A 26,548-nucleotide genomic window follows, 5' to 3' on the forward strand; every position below is an offset into this window, starting at 1 on the left:
GCTGCAATAACAGACGATCAAGAACTCCGATTGACGATCTGAACGGTCAAGAAGTAGTGCTATGTGCTGTGAACCAGCTGTGAAAATTTCAGAACGATCCAACGGTCGGATCTCTTGCAAGCTGAAATTTTGTCTCGCTGTCCAGAAAAACCAGCAACTCTTTTCTCTCAAACCCTCTCTCCCAAAATCTCTCTGCCCGTCCCAAAACAAAACCCCCAGCCCCTTCACATCAGCTGCCAAAGACTTCTAGAAGAAGTCAACAAGGCCCAAAATATATGGGCCACCCATCAATGGGCTGGACCCTTAACAAAAATTCGTCAATACTTAGGGCTTAAATACTTTTACTTAAAAATCTAATGGAATATGAAAAAAAAAAGTTGAGATATTAAAATTCTACCAAGACTTACCCTCCTTCATTGTGACCACTATTTGCACCAAATCCACCTTCACTAGATCCATCACCATCGTGCCAACAAGGCACCACTATTTTTTATCGAATCCATGAACCTCGCGATGACCTATGCCAACCCCAATTTATGTTGTTCCTTGAATCAGCAAGAAAAAAATATCATCTTACTCTTGTAAAAGTTGTTGCTTTTGTGTTTCCTTATATTAGACTCCCTCTTCAAGATAGAATATTCCCCTTTCATTTTCATGAAGCATGTTTCAACAACTCCAGCATACGGATTAATAAGAACAATTTAGTTATACATGTCTTGGTGCTTAATTAACGCGATAATAAAAGTTATGTTGTGTAGTTTAGGACGTGGTTATGAAAATCACTTCATATATGCAAGGCAAGTCTTGGTAATCATTTCTTTAATAGAAACTTGGTAAAACTAGCTATAGTAGTCCAACTGAATGCAAATAATGGGAAGGCTTACCTCTTTTACTTCAACGGTTTCTTGATCAATTTCAAGCTTTGATAAACCCCTGAATACATATTTTCTTACCTTCGCAATAAAACATTATCTGCTCTTATGGTAGTACCGCAATCCAATAAATATTTTTGTTAAGAACTGTGTCATGACCAGCCAATTCTCTCTAATATTTTGCATCCAGATAGGGGTGTGAAAGTCTAGAGTTATGGAGAGGTTTAGAGAATATTCTAGAAGCCCCTAGATATTTTATGAATTCTTTGGAGAGTTCTAGAAGAAGAACTAGATATTTCTAGGAAAGCTTTATAATTTCCTTGAAAGTGTAAATTATAGAAAGGGACCAAAGTGTAAATACTATAGGGACTTGTAAAGTAATTATAAATTGCACTTTAGCCCCTAGGAAGTAGTATAAATCAAAGAAAGTGTAAGAAATCTTTCAAGCAATATAAAAACCTTCTTCCAAAGTTCTCAAATCTTTCTAAGTATTCCTTTCATTCTCCTAGCGATCTTAGTTTTAAAAACTTACTTGAGTTTAGAAGATCGTAAAAGATTCGTGAGTATGTTGCCAAGTGCAGCACAGAGCTTTAGTAAGACTCTAAGTCCGTGACAATGTGATATCAGAGCGAAGGTTTGCACTAAGGGAATGAATAACGAAGGAGACGTAAACGCTGCTAGCACCACCTACGTCTGGTTGGAGGGTGGACGGAAGAACCACAAGGGAAAGAAGCATCAAAAGAGTAATGAGAAGATGCTTCTCGACCCCACACCAAGCGAGGTGCTAACATCTCATTCGCCTTCGACCATTGAAGCGAGTGACAATGACCGTGGTGAGGAGCCCATCGATATCACACCTGGAAAAGTGTGGGTTTCTAGGGTTGAAACGACGAGGTATGCCATGGAAATATTAGGTCGGTGTTTGATCGTGGTCAATGGAAAGTTCAAGACTCTCGAGGAGTTCACTCTTGAAGAGAAAGACAATATCCGCAAGGAGAGGAGGAACGCCAACATACCGAGTTTGAGATGAAGGAGGCTATCACTTCCTTAGATGTCGGCTTATGGAGGAGTTGAGCGCGCTTGAGACCATGAAACACTCAAGGAAGGTGCAGAAGTTGGAGGATCATCGTTGTTCGACCGAGATAGGGAGGGAAAGGTAGAGACCCCCAAGCCACCTATGCTCAAAGAAATCCGTGACGCACAAGAGGTGGAGAATTTTCTATGGAGTTTGGAGAATTACTTCAAGTGCAACCAGCTGAAGAGCGACGAGAGTAAGATCAACACGGTGTGTTGTATCTTTCAGAGATGTCCATGCTGTGGTGGAGGCATAAAGAGTCAAAAATAGGAAAGGCGCATTGCACCATCAACACCTGGGAAAAATCCCAGGAGGAGTTCAAGATGGCGTTCTTCCCTAAAAACATCATCTATGGGGTGAAGCACAAGTTTAGGGAACTGAAGCATACGGGCAGCGTACGCGAGTATGTGCAGGAGTTCACCACCCTCAAACTTCACATTCTCAACCTCACGAATGAAGATATATTGTTCCACTTCATTGATGGGCTGCAGAGTTGGGCGAAGACGGAGTGGGTCAGGACTACTGATGAAGCCATCACACAGGACGAAGCTTTGAAAGAATTCAGGCACGAAAAGCCCGACAGAGCTAGAGGAGAGGAGATAAGAGGTAGTCATGACCATGATGGGGGAGATCGTGGAAAAGGCGAGGAGCAGCGACCACATTCTGAGAAGTATGATAACTATAAGTCTGACGCAAGAAGTCTGTACGTCATGGAGACAAAGAGATAAAGAGAGAGGTTGCCAAAATAGGTTGTTGCCACATATGTGGTGGGCCACATGTCTATGAGAGGTGTCCTGAACTGAAGAGCCTTGGTGCTAACATGCGAGAGCAGAAAGAGAAGGATGCACAAGAGCAAGGACAAGGCGTAGAGACAACATAATCGGGCTTGATAAGACTATGCGGAGCTATCACCTAGAAACCAGGGAAGCCAAAATAATATGGTGCGCAGTATGTGGACATCATGATCAATGGAAGATCCGCTCGTGCTATGGTTGACAGGAGTGCAGAGGCCAATATCATGACCAAGATGGCAACGAAAAGGTTGGGGAAGAGTATCAGTCATAGTAATGCCCAACTTAGGACGATCAATGCACCACCGACTTTAGTGTGTGGAGTCACGCAAGGAGTATGCATCACTCTAGGCGAGTGGCAAGGTAATAAAATCTTCACTATCGCTTCTTTAGATCTCTTTAATATAATTCTTGCACAAGAACTCTTTCGGCAGTGCCACGCAGTGATCGATCCTTACCTCTAATGACTTCTAGTCATGCATCAAGGTGGAACATGTATGGTGTCCCTGGTTAAGGTACCAACGATAACAACCATGCAGCTCGATAAAACCCCTAGAAGAAGGAGCCGACAATTATAGCCACCATTGTAAGTTCAAGAGAAGAAAATGGTGCCAAGGTCCTTGCCACCAAGCACAAAGAATGTTCTAAAAGGGAAAAATGTCGTGATGCCAAAGGCACCACTGAGGTGCTTTCCTCGTAGGAAGGAGGTAGATCATAAGACCGAGCTGAAATAGATCAAGAAGAAATTGAAGGAGTTACGAGAGGGCGGTGATCGAGTCAACAATTATTGTTTGCGCATGCACAAGACTTAGATGCCTATGCAGCGGTCATGCAACGCGGTCATTGCATCAATAGGTGGGGGAAAGTGTCACAAAGCACCATTTCTCAATAAGATTTTGCATCCGGATAGGGGCGGAAAAGTCTATATTTTTGGAGAGGTTTATAGAAAATTCTAGAAGCACCAAGATATTTCAAGAATTTTTTGGAGAGTTCTAGAAGAAGGACTAAATATTTTCTAGGAAAGTTTTAGAACTCCATCGCAAGTGTAGATAATTCTATAGAGGGACCCAAGTGTAAATAACTTAGAGACTTGTAAACTAATTATAAATTACAATTTAGCCCCTAGGAAGTAGTATAAATAGAAGTGCCAATCATTTGAAAATTATCCAAAAAAATTGTAATTTAAGCAATATAAAGTTTTCTTCCAAAGTTCTCAAATCTTTCTAAGTCTTCCTTTCATTCTCTTACTTTTTAGTTTTAAAGGCTTATAAGATCCTGAAAGATTCGTGAGTAAATTTTCAAGTGCCGCACGGAGCTATAGTAAGACTGTAAGTCCGTGACAACTGTCTATATATATGATTTTACAAAGTCCAAACTGCAGGAAACTAGATATAGCAAGTTTCATACATGTTGGAGGTAATTTTGATAATTTCCATCTGAATAACAAACATATATTGCTAGATAGATGAATATATGTAATGCATATGTCTACGTACATCAGCAAACTAGGGAATCTAGACATTAGGATAAGAAAATACAACATAGAAAAAGTTGTATTTACCATGTCAAATGTTCCATTTTCATGCTTTCTCCTTTCACCTAGCTATCCATGTAGCCTCTTCTGGTATGTCGTGCGTCGAGACTGCCCCCTTGAATTAACATGCGACCTAGGATCACGAGTGACCCCAAGCTAACCATGTGTCCGGCATATCATAAGCATACCAAAAAATAATTAAATAAACATGAACTATGCATAAGCTAAAATAGTGGCTATCTGGAGTGGGAAGCAACCCAACTAATCTGAATATATAAAACAAGCTAAGATTTTAGTGATCAATCCAAACTGATTCTACTACTATAGTTGAAAAGCTCTAACTAAGTTGAGTTGTTGGGACATCGTCCCCAGCTAAGTCTAACAAAATAAAAACTGAAATGTCAAGACTAAAATGAAAGCATGTCTGTTGTCCTCAGAATATGAGGACTCACAACTGAAGCAGCTGAAACAATAGTTACAACCATCCGAACAAACATAATTACTGTAACATAGCAAAAATAGATCAATTAAGATCTTGTTTTCAGAAAACCCATGGATAGAACAAAACTTAAAGTTTTTTTTTTATGAAATTCATCAAACACATAGGGAACAAATAGTTTCAACTAACAAAACTAAATTATAGTCTCCAATATTTCTCCCTCCCTCGTTGTTGCCAACATTTTCACCATCACTAGCTCTTTCGCCATCGCCAGCTAGACCTCCCACAATTTGTTGAACCTTGCGACGCCAACACCAATTTAAGTTGTTCAGGAAATATTTTTTCTTGTTTTTTTCCTTTGGTATGAATTTTATTAGTTTGTCCTCTATTTCAGTCTTTCCCCCCAAGATTGACGATTCTATTTTTGATTTTTGGGAGGATTCTTCTTCTGACATTCCAATATCCTTTCATTTTAAAAGTAGGGTTGTAAAAGTACAAAAAATATAAAAATAAGTTTTTCTAATATCTATTGTAACATAAACTTACCTTTTTTATGTATTTGAAATCCCTATTCATGAGGTTGTTCCTTGCTTCACCGAGAAACTTTGTTACTTCCCTCTTGCCATAGTTGTTGATTTTCTGTTTCTTTGTTGCATACTCCCTCTTCAAGATGGAACATTCTCTTTTTCATTTCTTGGAACATTTCTTAAGAACTCCAACCTTTGGTTTAATAAGGACTACAATTCAGTGAGTGCAAATATATATATATATATATATATATATATATATGTTATGGTTTCTTATACCTTATATTTGTACTTTTATTATAAACTAAAACATAGACAATAAAAAAGAATACTTTGTTTCTTCTAAATCATGTGACCTTCTTTTCTTTTTAATCTATTATTAAAAAAATAATATTTTCCTAATTGAAACACGATGATGTTTGAACCTCATATATTTCATCTTTCAAAGACATGTTTACTTTAACTCTACATGGATCACTGAATTCTAAAACTTATCTTAAATATGTTATTATATTTGTGTGACTATAAAACTTCTCACTAATCATAAAATAAAAATTTAATAGATTGATTATTCCCAATATAGGCAGAAGTCATATTTTTTTTGATAGATTGGTATCAAAATGATGTTACATAAAATAGGAATGAAAGGAGTATCTAACATGTAATACTAAAAGTCTTTTTTTTTCTTTTTAAACTCATTATTGTGAGGTTAAATTTATAGTATCAGGATCATAAAACATGGATTACATATTCGCTATAAGTGCTAATATTTATATTTTTTTCAAGAAGATTTTTGTTATACAAAACAAATCAAGCAGCCTATGGATTTATACATTATTCGAAATATGTTAGAACAAGATAGGTTTTTTGAACTTGAAAATGTCAATTTCTTTAAAGATACCTTATTGATTTTTAGCAACATCATTGTTTATTATCCGAATATAACTCTTCAATATTTTTTCTCGCCTTAACTCAAAGTCATTGTGTTCATAAACCCTAATTTTGTCGTGAAATTGTGTGTGGATTAGTAACAATTGGACANTTCAACAAGAAGGCATATAATGTAAGAACTTACCTCTCTTACTTCATTAGTTTCTTAATCCATTTCCATCTTCAGCTTATCAAAACCTTCCATTATATAACTTTTTACCTACACAATTGATCGATACTTGCAACCTTTGTTCTTGTGAGTGTAATACTGCAATCCAATAAGATTATTGTTAAGCTTATTTATAGTAATTATTAATACATTAGAAAGTAGTTATATTCACATGCTCTCATTTTCTTGATTTATCATTTGGTTAGATATTTATTGGTCCTTAGGATAAGAACAATTTGGATAATTTTTAATAATTAAAGAAAATCACACAATATAGAACTCTACATAAGTCTTGAATGTGGTTCATAGCTATAAATTCATCTCATACTGATATGAAACAAGAAAACAATTTTGATTATCGCCTAACACATAAAATAAATTTCAGAAGAAGAGAAAATGAGCGATAATATAATGTAAATTGGGGTAATATTAAGACCTTCTTTTGGAACACCTAACATATATATCGAGAGACAGAGAAAGATATATATATATTTATATATATATATATATATATGTATGTATGTATAAAGTATAATTTACTTAAATCACATAGTGTTAATAGCTAATTACATCATTTCTCTACTCTTTTCAAATTACAAAAGTTCCTTCAAATTTATGGATCTCAGATACATCACTAGACTTCCGGATACATCACTTAACCTCCGGATACATCACTAGACATCAAGATACATAGGTGAGGGATGTATCCGAGAGAGGAGAGATGTAAAGGGGGAGGGGATAGTACATCAAATCGATCACTGGACTTTCTAATACATCAGCTAGACATCCAGATACGTAGGTGAGAGATGTAATAGGGGGGAGGGATAGGATATGTATTTATTAACGAGAGGAGAGTGATGTATCCAAGAGGGGACTTTTGAAATAAAATTCAAATGCTAGGAAATTTTAGAGATTATGGTTAAAGAAGATGTGTATTTAGGTAGTTTTTACAATATATAATGCATTTGTGGACATACTTAAGGAAACTAGAAAATTTCAACATTCATATAAAAAAAATACATCATAAAAAATTATATTTACCATGTCAAATGCTCTACTTTCACGTTGACTCCTTTCAGCTACCCATTCATGTAGCATCTCCTTGTATTTATGATTAAGACAGTGAGGATCACTAATTCGTTCGTCTGCGGGATCTGAACTAACCTTTTGTGGTTTATGAATGGTGTAATAGTTCGGTTCCGAAGCTAACATTACGAAATATTGATCTTTTCTTCTTGTCATCACTCAATTTTTCAGCTACCTTTAAAGCTTCAACTTCATTCTATAATTGAGAAAATGTTAAAGTTTTGGTGCTATATTCGGAGCTATCTCTTAATTCCCAAATTAAAAAAAAAAAAAATCTCATAAACCTTTTTTAAAAAATTCCAAACAACTTAAGTAAAAAGCAAATTACTGATAGAGGAATCTCAACTAGAAGTTAAAAAATAATAAGAAGACAACATACCACCATTTGAGCACTATGGATAATGTACAACTATCCCCTATACTATGACGAAATCTCAAAGACACACCTAAACTAAACTAAGGTCCTATTAACCTAAACTGAATTTGAGTACATACTTAAAAAGATAAAAGATCAAATATATATATATATATATATATATATTTATTTATTTATTTATTTATATTCACACACTAAATTGTCCTTATTAAACCAAAGGTTGAAGTTGTTAAGAAATTCTCCAAGAAAAGAAAAGGAGAATGTTCCATCTTGAAGAGGGAGTCTCCAACAAAGGAACAGAAAATCAAAAATTATGGCAAGAGGGAGGTAACAAAGTTTCTCGGTGAAGCAAGGAACAACCTCATGAATAGGGATTTCATATACAAAAATCAGGTAAGTTTATGTTACTATAGCTATTAAATAACTTTATTTTTATATTTATTGTACTTTTATAACTCTATTTTTTAAATGAAAGGATATTGGAATGTCAAAAGAAGAATCCTCCCAAAATTCAAAAATAAAATCATCAATCTTTGGGAAAAGACTGAAACAAAGGACCAAATATGAAAATTCATACCAAAGGAAAAATACAAGAAAGAATATTTCCTAAACAACCTAAATTGGTGATGGGGTTGCAAGGTTCAACAAATTGTGGGAGGTCTAGCTGGCGATGGCGAAAGAGCTAGTGATGGTGAAAACGGTGGCATCAACGAAGGAGGGAGAGACATTGGAGAGTATAATTTAGTTTTGTTAGTTGACACTATTTTTTCCCTAAGTTTTTGATGAATTTAATAATAGAAATCACTTTAAGTTTTGTTCTATCTATGGGTTTTCTCAAAACAAGATGTTAATTGATCTATTTTCCCTATATTACAATAATTATGTTTGTTCGGATGGTTTTAACTATAGTTTCAGCAGCTCCAGTGGTGAGGCCTCATATTCTGAGGACATCAGACATGCATTCTGTCTTGAAATTTCAGTTTCAGTTTTTTTAGAGTTAGCTAGGGAACATGTCCCAACAACTCAACTCAGTTAGAGCTTTTCAAATATAGTAGTAGAATCAGTTTGGATTGTTGAGTTTATCTCTGAGTTTTCACTAAACTCATAGTATGTTTTATATATTCAGATTAGTTGGGTTGCTCCTCACTTCAGATAGACATTATTTTAGCTTCCTCATAGTTCATATCTATTTAATTATTTTTTTGGTATGCTTATGATATGCCGTATACATGGTTAGGATGGGGTCACTCGTGATCTTGGGTCCCGTGTTAAGTCAAGGGGTAGTCTCGGGGCACGCCATACCAGAAGAGGTTACATGGATAGCTAGCTGAAAGGAGAAAGCATGAAAATGGAACATTCGACAAGGTAAATACAACTTCTTCTATGTTGTATTTTTTTTATTCATATGTCTAGATTTGCTAGTTTCCTTAAGTACGTACACATATGAATTATATATATTTCTCTATCTAGCTATATATGTTTGTTCTTCATATGTAAGGACTCAAAATTACCTTCAACATGTATTAGTTAATGATATTCTCAACAATACTCGTCATCTTGCTCATCTTAATTTTCATAAATCTCATCGTCTCTAATCCAAACCCGACTATTTCTTATTTGTTAAATAATTAATTAGAATATATTGTTCGCTTTTGGTTAGTATTAGATAGAAGAAATAATATTACTACATTCTTTCAACTCCAGTATAGAGCGTAAGTAAGATGAAAGGTAATCAAAATAACTGACAGAATATAAGTGCATTATTATTTATTGACATTGAAAATTTTGTTCACAAAACCATCAAATTGTTCTCAGTGTCAGTAGTTGTTATAAAATTGACCAAGAAAATATCAGTCCAAAAATACGTGAATTTTAATAATCAGTTCCCAAAATAGCCAAATGCTTAGAAGAGGTAATTGAGTGTGTCATTGAATTAAATAGAGAAACAAAGAGGAAGCAATATATAGATTTTTGTCTCAGGTGTCATTATTCATTTGGGAGCATCAAATATTTCACTATTAGAAAATTTTTAAACTAAAATTTCAATAATGGGAAATGTAAAGTGAAAAAAATTACCTCATTCAACACTTCATGTACAAATATAGCAACAATAAGAAACAACCATTTGAAGAATAAAACAATCAGAGGAGTGAAGAAGGAAGAATAATCAAAGCAAAGTGGAAAAATTTATATATTGTACTTATAGAAGAGTTAAATTTACATCTAATGAAAACGTGTATGTATCAGTACATTATTCAAGAGGAATAGTTGCTGTACATCGTATATTGCTTTTAGTCCAATTATTTAGGGAAGCGCAAAAATTAAAATGGGCCCAAGTTAATCGTACATTTTCATTTTACTTATAAACAAGTGTTATTGTCAAGGCCCAAAAATGGATCTAATAAAACTTTTTTTTTCCACAAAGACAAGTCAGCTTCAACCCAATGAAACTAAAGAAATACGGAAATATAAAAAAGAGCAAGACAAAGGCGGAAAACTAATTCATTCTAAACAATATCCCAAAACATGGTTGTCACGTGTACAAGCGATGAATAAAAATACAAAATTCGAAAGATAAATACAAGTATCATTCTTGGATTCTCAATATGAACAAAGCTTAAGAAAAAGAAAAGGGTCTGACGGGATGACAAGAAGCTACCTCTCAAATCATTCAACGAGCCTAAATATTCCAGAGAAGAAGAAGAAGATCACACAGGTCCGGGCTCATAACCTACACATGTGTAAAAGCAAGGGGTGAGTAACAACAAGACGATACCAGCAAGCAACCTACTAAACAAAGAAACTAGATAGAAATGAATGCCTTTTGCACTCCCACCGAACATCCTCTAACTATAACGTGCACATAAATCAGTCTAACCTAGAAATTCTACGATACATGGCGCACAAGGCCCAATATCAGAGCTCAACCTTCACAATTCAACAATCAGATCAATGAAATAAGTAAATCTCATAATCAAGTAGTTCAGTTACATGCACAAGTCAATAAATAACAATATATAAGTAAATTATGCATAAAAATCAGAAGCATTAAGAAATAATATTCAATCTCTTGACGGAACCATTTCCCATCGGTACAATATCACAAATCGGAACAATTTCCCATCGGTACAATATCACAAGTCGGAACCATTTCCCATCGACTTTATAAGAAATCACTATCCAAAACTATTTCTCATCGACTTTACATCAAATGACTAGTCAGAACCATTTCCCATCGGCGTTACATCAAATCACTAGCCTGAACCATTTCCCATCGACTTTACAAACACTTGCCAGAAATGACCTCAACATCACAACACTCGTTGGCAAAGACCTTGACATCATATTACTCACCGGCAAAGACATCAACAACATAACAATCAGTGGAAATAGACCTTGAAACTATTAATCATCACCTGTCTGATCAAAGTGTTCAAAATCAAAGCACCAAATGAATATCAGACCACACAAAAGAGATAACAATTCATACAACTCAAGTCAACATTCATGCTTTAAAGAATTTAATCAATTAATCGATAGGGGTCACAATAAGGCAATTCCTATCATCATGTTCAACACATAACCATTTTATTTCAACCTATTAATTCTTTTAGATATAATAATTGGAAAATTAAAACCTTTCCTGTTATCCTCGTTACTCCCAACACAAAAATAACGAAGGAAGTACATGAATTTTACAATATAATAAGGTTTATGAAGTCACTTGCCTTTAATCAATCAACAATATCTCTAAGAGATGAGTCTTCCCATTCCAAATCACTTCAAAAGCCACTCAATCTATAGTAATCAAGTAGTCACAATAACTCATTGCCACATCAAGTATTTATAGAAATGGGACAATCAACTCGAAACAACTTCAAGATGGAGGTTTGAATCCGAAAAAAAAACATAAAAATGATGTTTAAGGCTAACTCAATAGTGAAAACCATTTCGAAAGGGGATCAAAACTATTTCAAAATCACCAATTTTCTATCTTCTTGGGTTGTTGGAGGAAACCCCAAATTTCTTAATCCAGAATCTTGAATTGAAAACAAAATCTATAAATAATAATAATTCTTAATTTAAGATATAGAATTAAGAATCATTACCCAAAATATTTCCCACAAAAATTGGTCCAAATCTCCGCCCCAAAGCTCCCAAAACTCAAAAGGGTGAAATAGGGCGTAAACACCTAAATTCGAAAGTTAAAACCCTCTCTAGTGTCGCTTAAGTGAGAACAAGGTTACTTCAGCGAACCCCACAAAAACAGGGGGTCTCGCTTTTGGAAACATGGCTTCGCTAAAGTGAGCCCTAGTTCGCTTAAGTGAACCCTTCAAAAAGTACAACATTCGCTTAAGAGATCAACCTTCTCTTAAGAGAAGTCCGCTTAAGAGGAAGGCCTATCGCAAAAGCAAAGGTTATAAAACTCAGGCAACTCCCAACACATCAAAAGGACCTCAGGATTCATTCATAACCCCATACACATAAGCCACAAATGTAACTAAATTAAACTCAAAGTTCTAGACTCAATGGAATTGTCAAAATACGAATATCATGTCTCCTTGACCCGACATATGTGAAAAGCACAAGAAACTAACTCATGCCTAAAAGGCTAAGACAAGATGAGTACTTGGTTAGTCCACTGATTGGACTCATTTAGGGTAGTATTTTAATAGAAATAATGTCCTCTAATCCTATTTTTATCTCAATATCTAATGAAAACTATCAAGTTTCAACTATTTTCTAGGAAAGCATGGACACTATGGCACGAAAAAGAACAAAAATGGCTGAGAATAACAAAGAAAAGGAAATCTAAGCATCGCCAAGTAAAGTTGGCACATCAGCAAAGGGACATACTTTTCCCTTTGTTCCAGCACGTTGCGCCTTGAAGGAAGAGGATCAAATCGGTGGAGAAAGGAGCAGCTGGAGCTCCGTGAAAAAGTTCCCGAAGCAGTACTATATGCCCAATGGTAAGGACTTGAAGACGTTATGGGAAATCACAAAAAGGCGATGAACTAAAATATGGGTGAGTCACCGAGTCATTCAGCAACCTTAACTAACCTGGTTAAGACATTCAGCGACCTCGACCAACTTCGCCGAATGATCCATCGCATCATAAAATTTGAAAACTGTAAATATTATTTAGTTTTTAATTAGAAATTCCAAAAATTATTCTAGTTTGAAGAGGGTTTTTGGAAGACTTGAAGAAGAAAGGCTCTTCTCTTTCGGTTTGAAAGTGGGTCTCCTTGATTCTTCTTTCTTTGCTTAAATCAAGACTTATTTTCCTATACCTATTTGTTTTCAACATGAGTGAAGGTATAATTTCTTAGTTCTTGTTGTGTGGCTAAAAACCTCATTCTTGGGGTGTGATTTAGCAATTATGAGTTAATATTATTGTTGGGTCTTATTTGTTAATAGTTTAGATGTATTTTAATGGTGATTTCGTCTAGTTGTTGTGGTTTAATATAATGGATTTGTAGTTGCAAATACAAGTTCATGCATGTTTTTATGGCTTTCTCAAGAGAGAGGTCGTGAAACCAAGAATGTTAGATCGATGGCTAAGGAGTGAGTCGACATGAGGTTCATCCTGAGAGGGTGAACCCTACTCCCATATCCTAACACTCAGTTCGAGAGAGTGAGTGGGGTAGGCGTAGGCTAGACTTTATGCGGCAAATGGGTGTCCTAGAGGAACCCATTTGAAACAGGGTAAGTTTCTCGAGAGAGAACTTATGTCCAATTAAAACTTAGCCTAGTCACTGTTTTTCTATAAATTTTCTATCTTAAGCATGTACTCAATAATCTATATTAACTTATATTGCCGTCACATCCCAAGAATTCCCCCTCATACATGATTATTCCTTAATTTTACTATTTTTACTACTTGTGACAACCCCCCTATTTTATGTTTTACACTTTCATGTCACCCACTTTTAATATATTATATTTTTATTCGTAAATCTCTTTAGCTACGGCTAATTAAAATGGATTTCTAATTAGATACATATTCTCGAAACCACTTCCTTGGGACACGACCCCAACTTTCAATTGGATTACTATGTTATTGACGATCGTAAATAATTGAACATAGTTAGAGTATTTGGTCACGATAACCATCCGAACCTCTAAAAAATCAACGAAGAGCTGACCAATGCCTGTCATGCCCCGAGCTACCCCCGAGATGCGAACTCGGAACCTAGGACCACAAGTGAACCCAAGCTAACCCTGCTGGCATGATCATGAGCATACTAAAGACATTAAACTGAAGGCGGAAGCTAAATCATAATTTAAACTTAAAATAAGGGGATACATTTATTCTATAATGAGATATTAGAAAAATGAGTTTAACACAAAAGAAATATTGACTCAATACTAATATGAAACTAACTATGTGTGAAATAGGTCTCTTACTGAAAAGAAATGCTAGGACAAGACCCAGCTAAGTCTAGCAAAAATTGAAACTTAATGACTATTGTCCTCGGAGAATGAGGACTCACCACTGAATCTGCTGAAACGGAAATCAAATTCAATCTGAGCGCTATCTGGATGCTAAGAACCTGAACCTACATCGCGAGAAGATGTAGCTCACGTATGCGTCAGCACTTCAAGGTACTGACCATGTAGGATAGAGTAAAGCTGAAATAAAACATAATTGAACAAGCAAAAAAACATATACAATAATCTTAACATGATATACAGAATGCTGAGGTAACTGAATGCAATCACAAATTTATAACATGCTGGAACCGAATATTGAATATACTTTTAAATGTTCAATGCAAGAGAGTCTGACTGAACTATGAGAGCTACTAATAGCCAATAATAATAACACAAGAGCTTAATGTGGAGTCCGATGTATACGCCCCATCGAGAGGATCCAATATACCCTGACAGAGGTATAAAGGCATGATAACATGATCACTAAAATAATTGCCCACAGATGGGACTTACAACCTACTTGGCTAGTAGTTCTGGGACTATTTGGGTATGCTGAACCCTAGTCCAACTTCGTATTAAGCTACTCCCATTAATTTATGCAGTTAACTGATTATGTCAGAATTTTCTATAAATACTGGATATCTCAAAATTGAACATTCAGACTGAGAATGCAACATTTAATCTGGAAATGATGCATTAATAATTGAGGCATGTATAACTGAATAATTGAAACATCTGACCTAGCATGTGTAATTTAAGAACTAAAGAAATTTATAGCTAGGGTTCTGAAATTCATGCAATAATCTGAGTAATAACATGATAATCTTATTTGGAACATATAACTAATAAATTCATGAAGTTCTGTTGAAGTTTTAAAAACCCTAGGTCTAATCATGATATGGGATTCAAAAATCTTACTGAAAACTAGGGATCTAATGGATGTAAAGAACCCACTAGTTAAATGCCACATGCCTGGTGATGAAATCCACGGAGAAATATTTAGATTTTGGGGCCGGAACTGCTAGAACCTTGTTGTGTTCTTGAACTAGGGTTCTTTGACCTCTTTTGTCTTTCTTGTTTCTAATTTTCTAAGTTCTGATTTGATTATTTGACTTAGGTAGGTTTAGTTACGCTTTTAGGCTTAACCTGACTAAAATATGATGATTCAGGGTCAAAACGACATATCTTAGGGCTTAAACGAAGTGGGAACTAAGTTAATTGCTGTGGGACCAAACGATGACCTGGACCGATGGTCCATCCTTCAACCGATGGTCCATCGTTTGGGTCCGTAGGTTGGGTCTGTTCGGTAGGTCTTTACTAAAACGGGCATAACTTTTTACTTGGAGGTCTGATTTTAGCAAGGTTAGTGGTTAAGAAAAGCTTATTCAATTATCTATTTTTTGGTATGTCATTGAACACCTTATGCATTTTTTGCTAAGAGTTATGATCAATTGAAGTTGACTCAACAACATTTCCCCCCTAACTGTCTGCTAATATTCACCTACGGTCATACATACGGACCGTAGTTTGAACGACATTCCGATTGGTCAGTCGTGGTTCAGGTCAGAGAGTGGGTAAATGGGGTGTTGATCGACGGACACAGACTACGGACGGTAGGTCATTCCGCCATTCGACACTTAGTCAAATTTTCTGAGCTGAGTTTTTGGGGGCTTCAGACTAAAATGACGGATGTGCAGTACGGGTCGTGGGTCAGGCTACGCTCCGTCGATGGTAACCGTCGATTGCACCTGCAGATTTCTTAAAAAATAATTTTTGGTCTATTTTGGATACGGGGTGTTACATTATCTCCCCCTTTGGAACATTATTCCTCGAATGAAGACTAAACTAGCTGAAATAGAGGGAGAGATCTGCAATTCCTACTACTAAACAATGAGAAGTGAGTTTCTGACTGAATTGAGTTCTGATAACATGCAAATACGCTGAAAATGCAAGTAAAAACTGAGAAAACATGATTCTAAGACTGAATTCATGCATGAATGACTGGAAATACTAAGAGGAACTATTACTTCAAGATGCAGTGGAATTGGAAGGAAAAAGGTGAGGATACATGGCTTTCATGGCTGCTTCTGCTTCCTAAGTAGCTCCCTCTACGGACTGACTCCTCCACAAAACCTTGACTGAAGTGACTTCTTTATTTCTTAAAATTCTAACCTGACAATCAAGAATCTCAACTGGTACATACTCATTAAAAAGACTATCTTTTACCGCCAAACTCTCTAATGGCACTACAGAGGCTGGATCACCTACACACTTCTTCAAGAGCGAGATGTGGAAGACCGGATGCACTGCTGCTAACTCTGCTGGTAACTCTAACTCATATGCCACCTTGCCAATCATTTCCAAGATCTTGTAAGGGCCTACATATCTAGGGCTGAGCTTCCTTTTCTTACCAAATCTCATCATCCCTTTCATATGTGAACTTTCAGGGAAACCCAATCATCAACTTGGAACTCTAGTTCTCTTATTCTTACCTCTGCATAAGATTTCTCACGACTCTGGGCTATCTTAAGTCTATGTCTAATGAGTTGCACTTTCTCCATAGCATAAAAGACTGAATCTGTCCCTATCAAAGCTGTTTCACCTACTTCAAATCAATACGGAAGATCTACATATACGCCTATACAAAGCCTCATAAGGGCCTATCCGAATGTTGGAATGGTAGCTATTGTTGTAGGCGAACTCAATAATAGGAAGGTAAACATCCTAACTACCCATGAAATCGATCGAAAGCTCTCAACATATCCTATAGGGTCTGAATGGTACGTTCTGCCTGTCCATCTGTCTGTGGATGAAATGTTGTGCTAAGGTTAACTTGAGTACCAAGACCCTTCTGAAATGACCTCCAGAAATTAGAGGTAAACTGAGGACTTCTATCTGAGATAATAGACAAAGGAACCCCATGGAAACTCATGATTTCATTAATCTAAAGCTTGGCATAGTCCTTTGCGGAATCTGTAATATTGACCGCCAAAAAGCGAGAAGACTTAGTCATCCTTTCAACTATCACCCAAATGGAGTCATGTTGTCAGCGAGTACGAGGTAACCCTGTGATGAAATCCATATTGATCACATCACACTTCCAAGTAGGAATATCGGTATCTTGAGTCATACCTCCTGGTTTCTGATGTTCTACCTTGACTTGCTGGCAATTTGGGCACTTACTCACAAAATCTGCTATATCCCTCTTCATGCCATTCCATCAATAGACTTCCTGTAGAACGCGGTAACTCTTAATGGCACCTTGATGAATAAAATATTTGGAGTTATATGATTCTGAAAGGATATGCTTTTTCAACTCACCCACATCAGGAACACACAATCTACCCTGGTAGCGAAGTACACCATCTCCCCCTTGGGAGAAAACCTCCACTCTCTTATTGTGGACTGCACCTTTATTTCAAGCAATATTGGATCATTGTCTTGCTATTACTTAAACTCCACTACCAAAGAAGACTTTGCCCCATTTTGCACTATTACACCACTGTCTGATATACTCATAAGGTGAACTCCTAAGTGAGCAAGCCTGTGAACATCCTTCATTAGCTCCTTCCTTTCTTCCTAAACATGGGCTACACTACGTATAGATAATCTAATAAGAGCATCCGCTACAACATTTTCCTTACCAGGATAGTAAAGCACACTTATATCATAATCCTTAAGGAACTCAAGCCATCTTCTGGCGAAGATTCAACTCTTTCTAGGTGAACACATACTGAAGGCTCTTATGGTCAGTGAAAACATCTACATGAACACCATACAAGTAGTGTCTCCAGATTTTGAGTTCAAACACCAATGATTCAAGCTCGAGGTCATGAGTTGGATAGTTATTCTAATTCACCTTAAATTGTCTAAAAGAATAAGCTATAACTTTATCTCGCTGTAACAACACACAACCTAGGCCAACTCTAGATGCATCACAATATATCACATAACCGTCCGAACCCTCTGGTAGAGTCAAGACAGGAGTTGTAGTTAATCTAGCTTTAAATTCTGCTAAGCTTTTCTCATAATCATCTAACCATTGAAACTTGACAATCTTCTGAGTTAACCTAGTCAATGATTAGGCTATGGATGCAAATCCTTCCACAAACCTTCGATAATAACCCTTTAGACCTAAGTAACTTCTGATATCTTTAGCTGAGGTAGGTCTGGGTCATTCTTTCACTGCTTCTATATTCTGTGAATCCACTCGCATCTCTTCGCTAGATACAATGTGACCAAGGAAAGCAACGTATTGCAACCAAAACTCATATTTGATAAACTTAGCGAATAATTGGCGATCCTTGACTGTCTATAGAACAATTCTCAAATGATTCGCATATTCTTCTTCATTCCTAGAGTAAATGATGATATCATAAATAAAGACGATAACGAACAAGTCCAAGTACTATTTGAACACCCTATTCATCAAATCCATGAAAGCTTCAGGAGAATTGGTTTGTCCAAACGACATAACTACAAATTCATAATGACCATACAGAGTTTTGAAGGCTGTTTTCGGAATGCAAATGTCTTTGACACTAAATTGATGATAACCCGATCTGTGGTCTATCTTTGAGAAATGAATACAACCCTGAAGTTATTCAAACAAGTCAAGACATCTTGGGGATGGGATACTTATTCTTGATTGTGACCTTGTTCAATTGTCTATAGTCGATGCACATTATGAGAGAACCATCTTTCTTCTTTACGAACAACACTGGCGCACCCCATGGTGAAATACTAGGTCTGATGAAGACCTTATCTAGAATGTTTTTCAACATCTCTTTCAACTCATTAAGCTCTGTTGGAGACATTTTGTAAGGAGGAATAGAAATATGCTGGGTATCTGGAAGGAGATTAATTCCAGAGTGGATTTCCCTTTCGGTAGGGACTCCGGGAAGATATTCTGGAAATACTTCTAGAAACTCACGAACTACTGGAACCGACTCAAGAGTTGGGGTTTCAGATCTAGAATCCTTAACCCGAACAAGATGATAGAGATAACCTTAAAGATCATCTTTTTGGCCTTAAGGTAAGAAATGAATTGTCCCCTAGGTGATAAGTTACTACCCTTCCATTCTAAGATTGGTTCGTCTGGAAACCGAAAACAAAATATCCTAGTTCTGCAATCGAGTGAGGCATCACAGGAATGCAACCAATACATGCCTAGAATGACATCAAAGTCTACCATTTCTAACTCTACAAGATTTGCTGAGGTGACTCTCTGAGAGACTCTAAAAGGAAAATTTATGTATACCCGTGTAACACTGAATTATGTAAGGAGTTACAGTAGAATGAGTAACCCCTGGATCTAACAATGCATAAACATCGAGGTCAAAGACTCATAACGTACCAGTAACTATATCACGAGAACCTTCCTAATCCTAGCGAGCCTGAAGAGCATACAACCTGCTCTGGTGCTGACCGCCACCTGTACCAGAGGAGTTACCATGCTGAGTCGGGCGACTTGATGGTGCTGATGAAGTTGTAGACTGAGCTCTACCATTACTACCTCCTTGACCCTGTCTAGAAGAACAATCCCTCAACCTGTGAACTGACTGACCACACCCAAAAAATCCTTCTTTTCCTGCGAGACAATTGTCCGGATGATTCTTACAACACTTAGGGCAAGTGGGGTAAGTCTTGGTGCCTGAAACACTTCCCTGAGACTTAGAGCTTGATGCTCTACCCTTCTGGTCGTACCTGTTCTTGGAGGATGGAACACAAGCTGATGAAACAGCTGGAGTTGAAAACTTTTGCTAACTCTGTGAGTGAATTCCATCACCCGATTTCTACTTAACATAGTCATCATACTTTCCAGTCCTAGCGTTCTTATTCTTCTTAGCTTATTCCCTAATCTTATCACCCTCAACTTGTTGAGCATGAGTCATAAGCCTAGAGATGTTCATATCTCCCAATAACATAGCATTTCTGCATTCAGTTTTCACCAAATCCAACACTCCATACAAGAACTTATTCATCTGAGCCGTGGAGTCAGCAACCATGTGAGGAGCATACCTGGAGAGTTGGTTAAACTTCAGCTCATATTCTTGTACTGTCATGTTTCCCTGCCTCAAGTTCATGAATTCCTGAGCCTTTGTTTCTCTTAACTATATTGGGAAAAACCTGTCCATAAAGGTCTCATTAAAGAAATCCCAAGTAATAGGAGCGCCATATCTACCCCTATTTTCCTTCCACTGAGTGTACCAAATATGAGCAACATCTTTCAACTAGTATGATGCAAACTCAAGCCGATCATTCCCAGTGACTTGCATTACCTCAAAGATCTTCTTGATCTCATCCAAGAAATTCTGAGGATCCTTATTAGTTTGTGATCCTAAGAACTCAGGCGGATTCATCTTAACAAAGTCACGGACCCTTGCTTCTACTACTCCACCATTTTCATTCACAGGAGAATCAACCCGATTATTCTGATTGGTCATACTCAGAGACAAAATCCGTATGGCATTCCTGAACTCAACATTGGAGACTTCTTGATCTGGGACTGGAGAATCTATGTTTGCATTCCCCGCATTCGCATTCCTAGCGTTAGCTCCAATCGAGGAGGCATGATCTGAAATGTAAAACATCAAGTTGGAATGGAATAAGATTATACCTTAGGCATGATAAGAGTAACAAGAAATATAGTTTTCTTAAAACACTTTATAGCCTTTCTCTCATTAGATGTGGTGCATTTCACACCCATGAAAAGGACTATACTTGGTGCTGCTTTTCAGACATCCTAGGACTCTCAAACCTAGTGCTCTGATATCAAGTTTTGTCAAGCCCCGAACTACCCTCGAGACACGGACACGGAACTTAGGACCACAAGTGATCCCAAGCCAACCCTGCTGGCATGATCATAAGCATACTAAATATAATAAACTGAATGCGAAAGCTAAATCATAATTTAAACTGAAAAAGGGGGAATACTCATATTCTATAACTGAGAAATTTGAAAACAATGAGTTTAATACAAAGGAATTATTAACTCAATACTAAGATGAAACTAACTATGTCTGAAATAAGCCTCTAAATGACGAGAAATGCTGAGACAAGCCCCAACAAAGTCTAGCAAAAACTGAAATGAAATGACTAGAAGACTGAAATGAACTCACGACCATTGTCCTCGGAGAATGAGGACTCACCACTGGATCTGTTGAAAAAGAGATAAAAATTTGATCTAAGCGCGATCTGGATGTTGAGAACCTGAACCTACATCACGAGAAGATGTAGCACATGTATGCATCAGTACTTGAAGGTACTGAGCATGTAGGATAGAATGAAGCTGAAATAAAACACAACTGGAGAAGCACAAAAGCATGTATAGTAATCTAAACATGATATACGGAATGATGAGGTAACTAAATGCAATGACCAATTTATAACATGCTGGAACTTATTACTAAATATACTTATAAATGGTCAATGCAAGAGAGCTTGACTGAATTGTGGGAGCTACTAACAACCGATAAGAAAACCATATGAGTTAAATGTGGATTTTGATGTAAACGCCCCATCGAGAGGATCCAATATATCCCACCAAAGTTATAAAGGCATGCTGGCATGATCACTAAAACGATTGCCCACAAAGGAGACTTACAACCTACTTGGCTAGTAGTTCTGAAACTGTTTGGGTAAGCTGAACCCTAGTCCAACTCGGTATTATACTACTCCCATTGAATTATGTAGTTAACTGATTACATCTGAATTTTCTATAAATATAGGATAGCTCAAAACTGAACATGCAAACTGAGAATGCAACATTTAATCTAGTAATGATGCATTAATAACGGGGGCATGTATAACTAATAACTGAAATATCTGACCTAGCATGTGTAATTCAAGAATTAAAGAAATACATAGCTAGGGTTCTAAAATTCATGCAATAATCTGAGTAATAACATGATAATCTGTTTTGGAACATATAACTAATAAATTCATGATGTTCTGTTGAAGTTTTAAAACCCTATGTCTAATCATGATATGAAAATCAAGAATCTTACTGAAAACTAGGGATCTAGTGGGTGAAAGGAATCCACTAGTGAAATCATACATACATGAAATCCATAGAGAAATATTTAGATTCGAGGCTGAAACCTTGATGCGTTCTTGAACCAGGGTTCTTGAACTTTTTCTCCCTTCTTGCTTCTTATTTTCTAAGTTTTCATTTGATGATTTCACTTAGGTAGGTTTCAGTTATGTTTCTAGGCTTAACCTAACTAAAATATGATGATTTAGGGCCAAAACGACGTATTTTAGGGTTTAAACAAAGTGGTAAAAGACTAAAAGACCCCTCAGTTAATTGATGTCGGATAATATGACGACCAGGACTTATGGTCTGTCGTTCAATCGACGGTCCGTCGTTTGGGTCTGTGGGTTGGGTCTGTTCGGCAGGCCTTTACTAAAATGAACATAACTTTTTACTCAGAGGTCTGATATTAGCAAGGTCGGCAGCTATGGAAAGCTAATTCAATTATGTATCTGTTGGTATGTAACGCGTCACCTAATTTATTTCATTCTAAGAGTTACGATCAATTGAAGTTGACCCAACAACATTTCCCCCTAACTGTCTGCTAATTTTCACCTACGTTCATACATACGGACCGTAGATCGAACGACATTTGATACTGCTCAATCGTGGTTCAGGTCATAGAGGTGTTGATTGATGTACACACACTAGAACTGTAGTCTAACCTATGGATCGTAGGTCTGTCCGTCGTTCGGCTAGTCAAATTTTCTAGGCTGAGATTTTGGGGGCTTCAGACTAAAACAACGGATGTGCAGTATGAGCCGTGGGTTAGGCTACAGTTTGTTGATGGTAACTATTGATTGCACATGCAGATTTCTAGAAAGCTGATTTTTTATTTGTTTTGGGTACAGGGTGTTACAATGCTTAAAATCAACCTCTGAATCCAATAGAACTCTTGGAATTCTGATCCAAACATGTGAAATGCAAATGTTGACCAAAGTCAACCTAAAGGCTAAAATTCCATAATTTCACAACTTAGGACCTCAATCCTCAAAAGGACTAAAAATTTAAATATCTATAATCTTAACATACCTTGAAAGGCGAACACACACCACGAATACCTTTCGTAAAACTTTTGAATATCTATAATCAAGTTCCTAAATTTTAAGCTTAGGGTTAAATCTCAATTTCTCCAAATGTCACAAATTTAGTATTATTCATATAATAAAATACACCTAATAATTAATTACCTATCTCAATGTATCAAAATTTAAATTATAATGTGAATACTCGTAAGAAAATTTCCAACTTAACACCAGGTAAAGCCACTAATAACCTTCAATAATGAAATCAATATGCACACTAACCTATATGATGCAAAACCAATCACAATTTCACATCCCCAATTGTTCACTCCTCATATCATTTATTTCTAATCAATATTTTCATCATTACCTAATTGTGGAATACAATTTGTTTGCCAATAATTTCTAGAAAAAAATCATTTCAAAAGAGCTACATATAACTCGATGACTTAGGCTCTTTTGCTTAGAATCTATGTTATTCTATTAATATAACGTAGTATACAATTTCATATATACATTAAAGGAATTGGAGCTTTGATATGCTCTTACTATGAACAGTCAAAACAGTTTTAGTTCTTAAAATAATTTAATGGATCATTACATCATCTATCACTAAACAAATGTTCGTCCTCGAACGATGAAAGAGCAACAAGCACTTGAATGCTAAAAATTTTAGGGATATACGATCTGCATGTGTGACTTAGTCTCCCAAGTAGCCTCCTTAACCCTTCGATTGAACCTTGACTGAATCAACTTCTTTTGATGTCAACTTTTGAATTCGTCTATCCAAGTTGGTCACTAGCTCATCTTTAAACGTCAAATTCTGATCAAGTAATACTAAATCCATCTGAGTCACATGAAAATTATCTTGATGGTACTTATTCAAAATCAAAATATGAAATATAGGGTGAACACCCAATAAGCCAGGTGGCAAGGCCAATTCGTAAAACACCCTAACTTATACGCTCAACAATCTTGAAGGACAAATATACCTCAGGCTCAACTTTTCCTTCTTTCAAAATTTCATCATATCCTTCCATGGTTGAGCTTTTGTTAAAATTCGCTCCCCACCATGAACTCCAAATCATGAACCTTTCGATCTACATAATTTTTTTGTCCACTCTGATCCATGAAAAGCATATACTGAATCAAATTGAATTCGTTAGAGGACTTCCTCAACAAATATGTACCATACAGCCTAATCACAAATGCATCAAACAAACAAACTAGTGACAAACATTTTACTACCATATAATGTCTCAAATGGTGCCAACTAAATACTTGAATGACAACTGTTGTATGAAACTACACTAAAATCTCAAGACGTATCCCTAATAACCACCAATGTTGATCAAATACACTCGCTACATATTCTCAGGGACCTTAATAGTCCGTTCAAACTAACTATAAATCTCTATGTGCAAGGATGTACTAAGATCCATTTGAGTTCCAACTCCTTCTGCGTAGGCCATAAAAATGAGATTTAAATTATGTGTTTCGATGTGAAATAATAAATATGGGAACTCTATGTAAACAAACTATCTCAAAAAGGTAGATCTAGACTAACTTCAACAAATTATTAGTAGTCCGAATAGATATGAAATATGTAGGCTTAGTCAATCAATCCACTATAACCAATATACCATCAACTTACACAAGATACGTAGAAATCCTACCACAAAACCCATAGCAATCCTCACTCACTTCAACTCTAGTATAAGTATCATTTTAGTCATTCCAATAGAATTTTAGTATTCATTCTTCACTTGCTAACAATTCTAACACAAAGATACAAAATATACTATGTCTCTCTTCATAGGGCAATACCAAATATGTTACTTCAATTAATAATACACCTTAGAAGCCCCTGGATGAATAAAATACCTCAAACTTTAGACATTTTATATGATCAGTCTATTCAAATCACCTGTTCGAGGAAAACAATTTGGATAATTTATCCTCAAACATACCTCACCATAAAGAATTGCCTCCTTGACTTCACATTTTCTCAATTCTTATGCAAACTTACATCATCAAATCATTGAGCTAGAATGCTCCCATAAGGACGACATCATCTCCATTAACCAACACCCTACAAGGTTTTAAAATATCAAGTCTCATAAAGTTATTGTTAGCATTGTTGTTAATGCAGATATGGTACATATTGCATGGGTCCATTATTCCACTTCATGGACCCATTATGCCATTACATGTATCCATTATCCCACTAATGAGAAGTTGATTAATTACCCATTATCCTACTGATGGGATAAAGGTTACTACTCATTATCCAGTACATGGATCCATTATCCCATTAATCAGAAGGTGGTTAATTACCCATTATCCCACTAATGGGATAATGGTTAACTAACCATTATCCCACTACATGATTCACTATCCTACTACACTAGTGGTTGGTAACTTCCTATAACTTCTTAACCGTTCTTGATGGAAGCACGGTTATAAATATGTCATTTAATTCAAATGCCATTTAAGAGTGAGGTTTTAAATGCTTAGAAGATCTTTGAAGAAAATAAGAATTGTAGATTCTGACTACATCGCTAACAATGGCTGGAGTATGTCGATCACTCTATATTTATGTTGCTTCATTGCTCTGCAATATCTTACATTTGGCATCAGAGCTATTGAATTTCCCATGCTTTGTTAGTTGTCGAATTATCTAAAATCTCTCAAAATGTTTCTTAAAAATTCAGATCTTGTTTTGAAATTTTTGAAAACATTTTCGAATAATAAAAAGCAAAGAGATTGTTGTTTTGTTGCATAATGTTCAACAATAAATCTTGTATATGATTTTGAGTTAATATTTAGTGATTCATATAATTTTATTTGATGGAGATTTAGCCAAAGCAATCTTAATAAAACGATATTATATATTGTATTTTGGATCACTTAAATAAATAAATGTCTAAGTGATCTAGAATTTTTTTTGATTCAAGTTTAGTCACAACATCTTTAATTGAACAAAATTGAAAAGTTAAGGATCACATAAAGAAATTTTTAGACATTAGAATTGTAATTAATTATGCATGATATGATAACTTAATTTCTTTACTATTGTAACATCCCGTATCCAAAACAGACCAAAAATCATCTTTTCAAAATCTGCAGGTGCAATCGACGATCACTACTGAAAGACTGTAGTCTGATCTATGACCCGTACTACACATCCGTTGTTTGTGACTGAAACTCTCCCATGATGCAGCCCAGAAAAATTGGCTAAATGTCGATCCACG

The 26,548-nt window shown here is 36.0% G+C and overlaps 1 pseudogene; it reads right to left on the reverse strand.

Annotated features, from left to right (window-relative positions):
• Window positions 1-4,679: 4,679 nt before the first annotated feature.
• Window positions 4,680-7,435, reverse strand: LOC114075261 (annotated as a pseudogene).
• Between the last annotated feature and the right edge of the window lie 19,113 nt (window positions 7,436-26,548).

Source organism: Solanum pennellii, chromosome 12, assembly GCF_001406875.1.
Source record: "Solanum pennellii chromosome 12, SPENNV200".
Taxonomy (NCBI): domain Eukaryota; kingdom Viridiplantae; phylum Streptophyta; class Magnoliopsida; order Solanales; family Solanaceae; genus Solanum; species Solanum pennellii.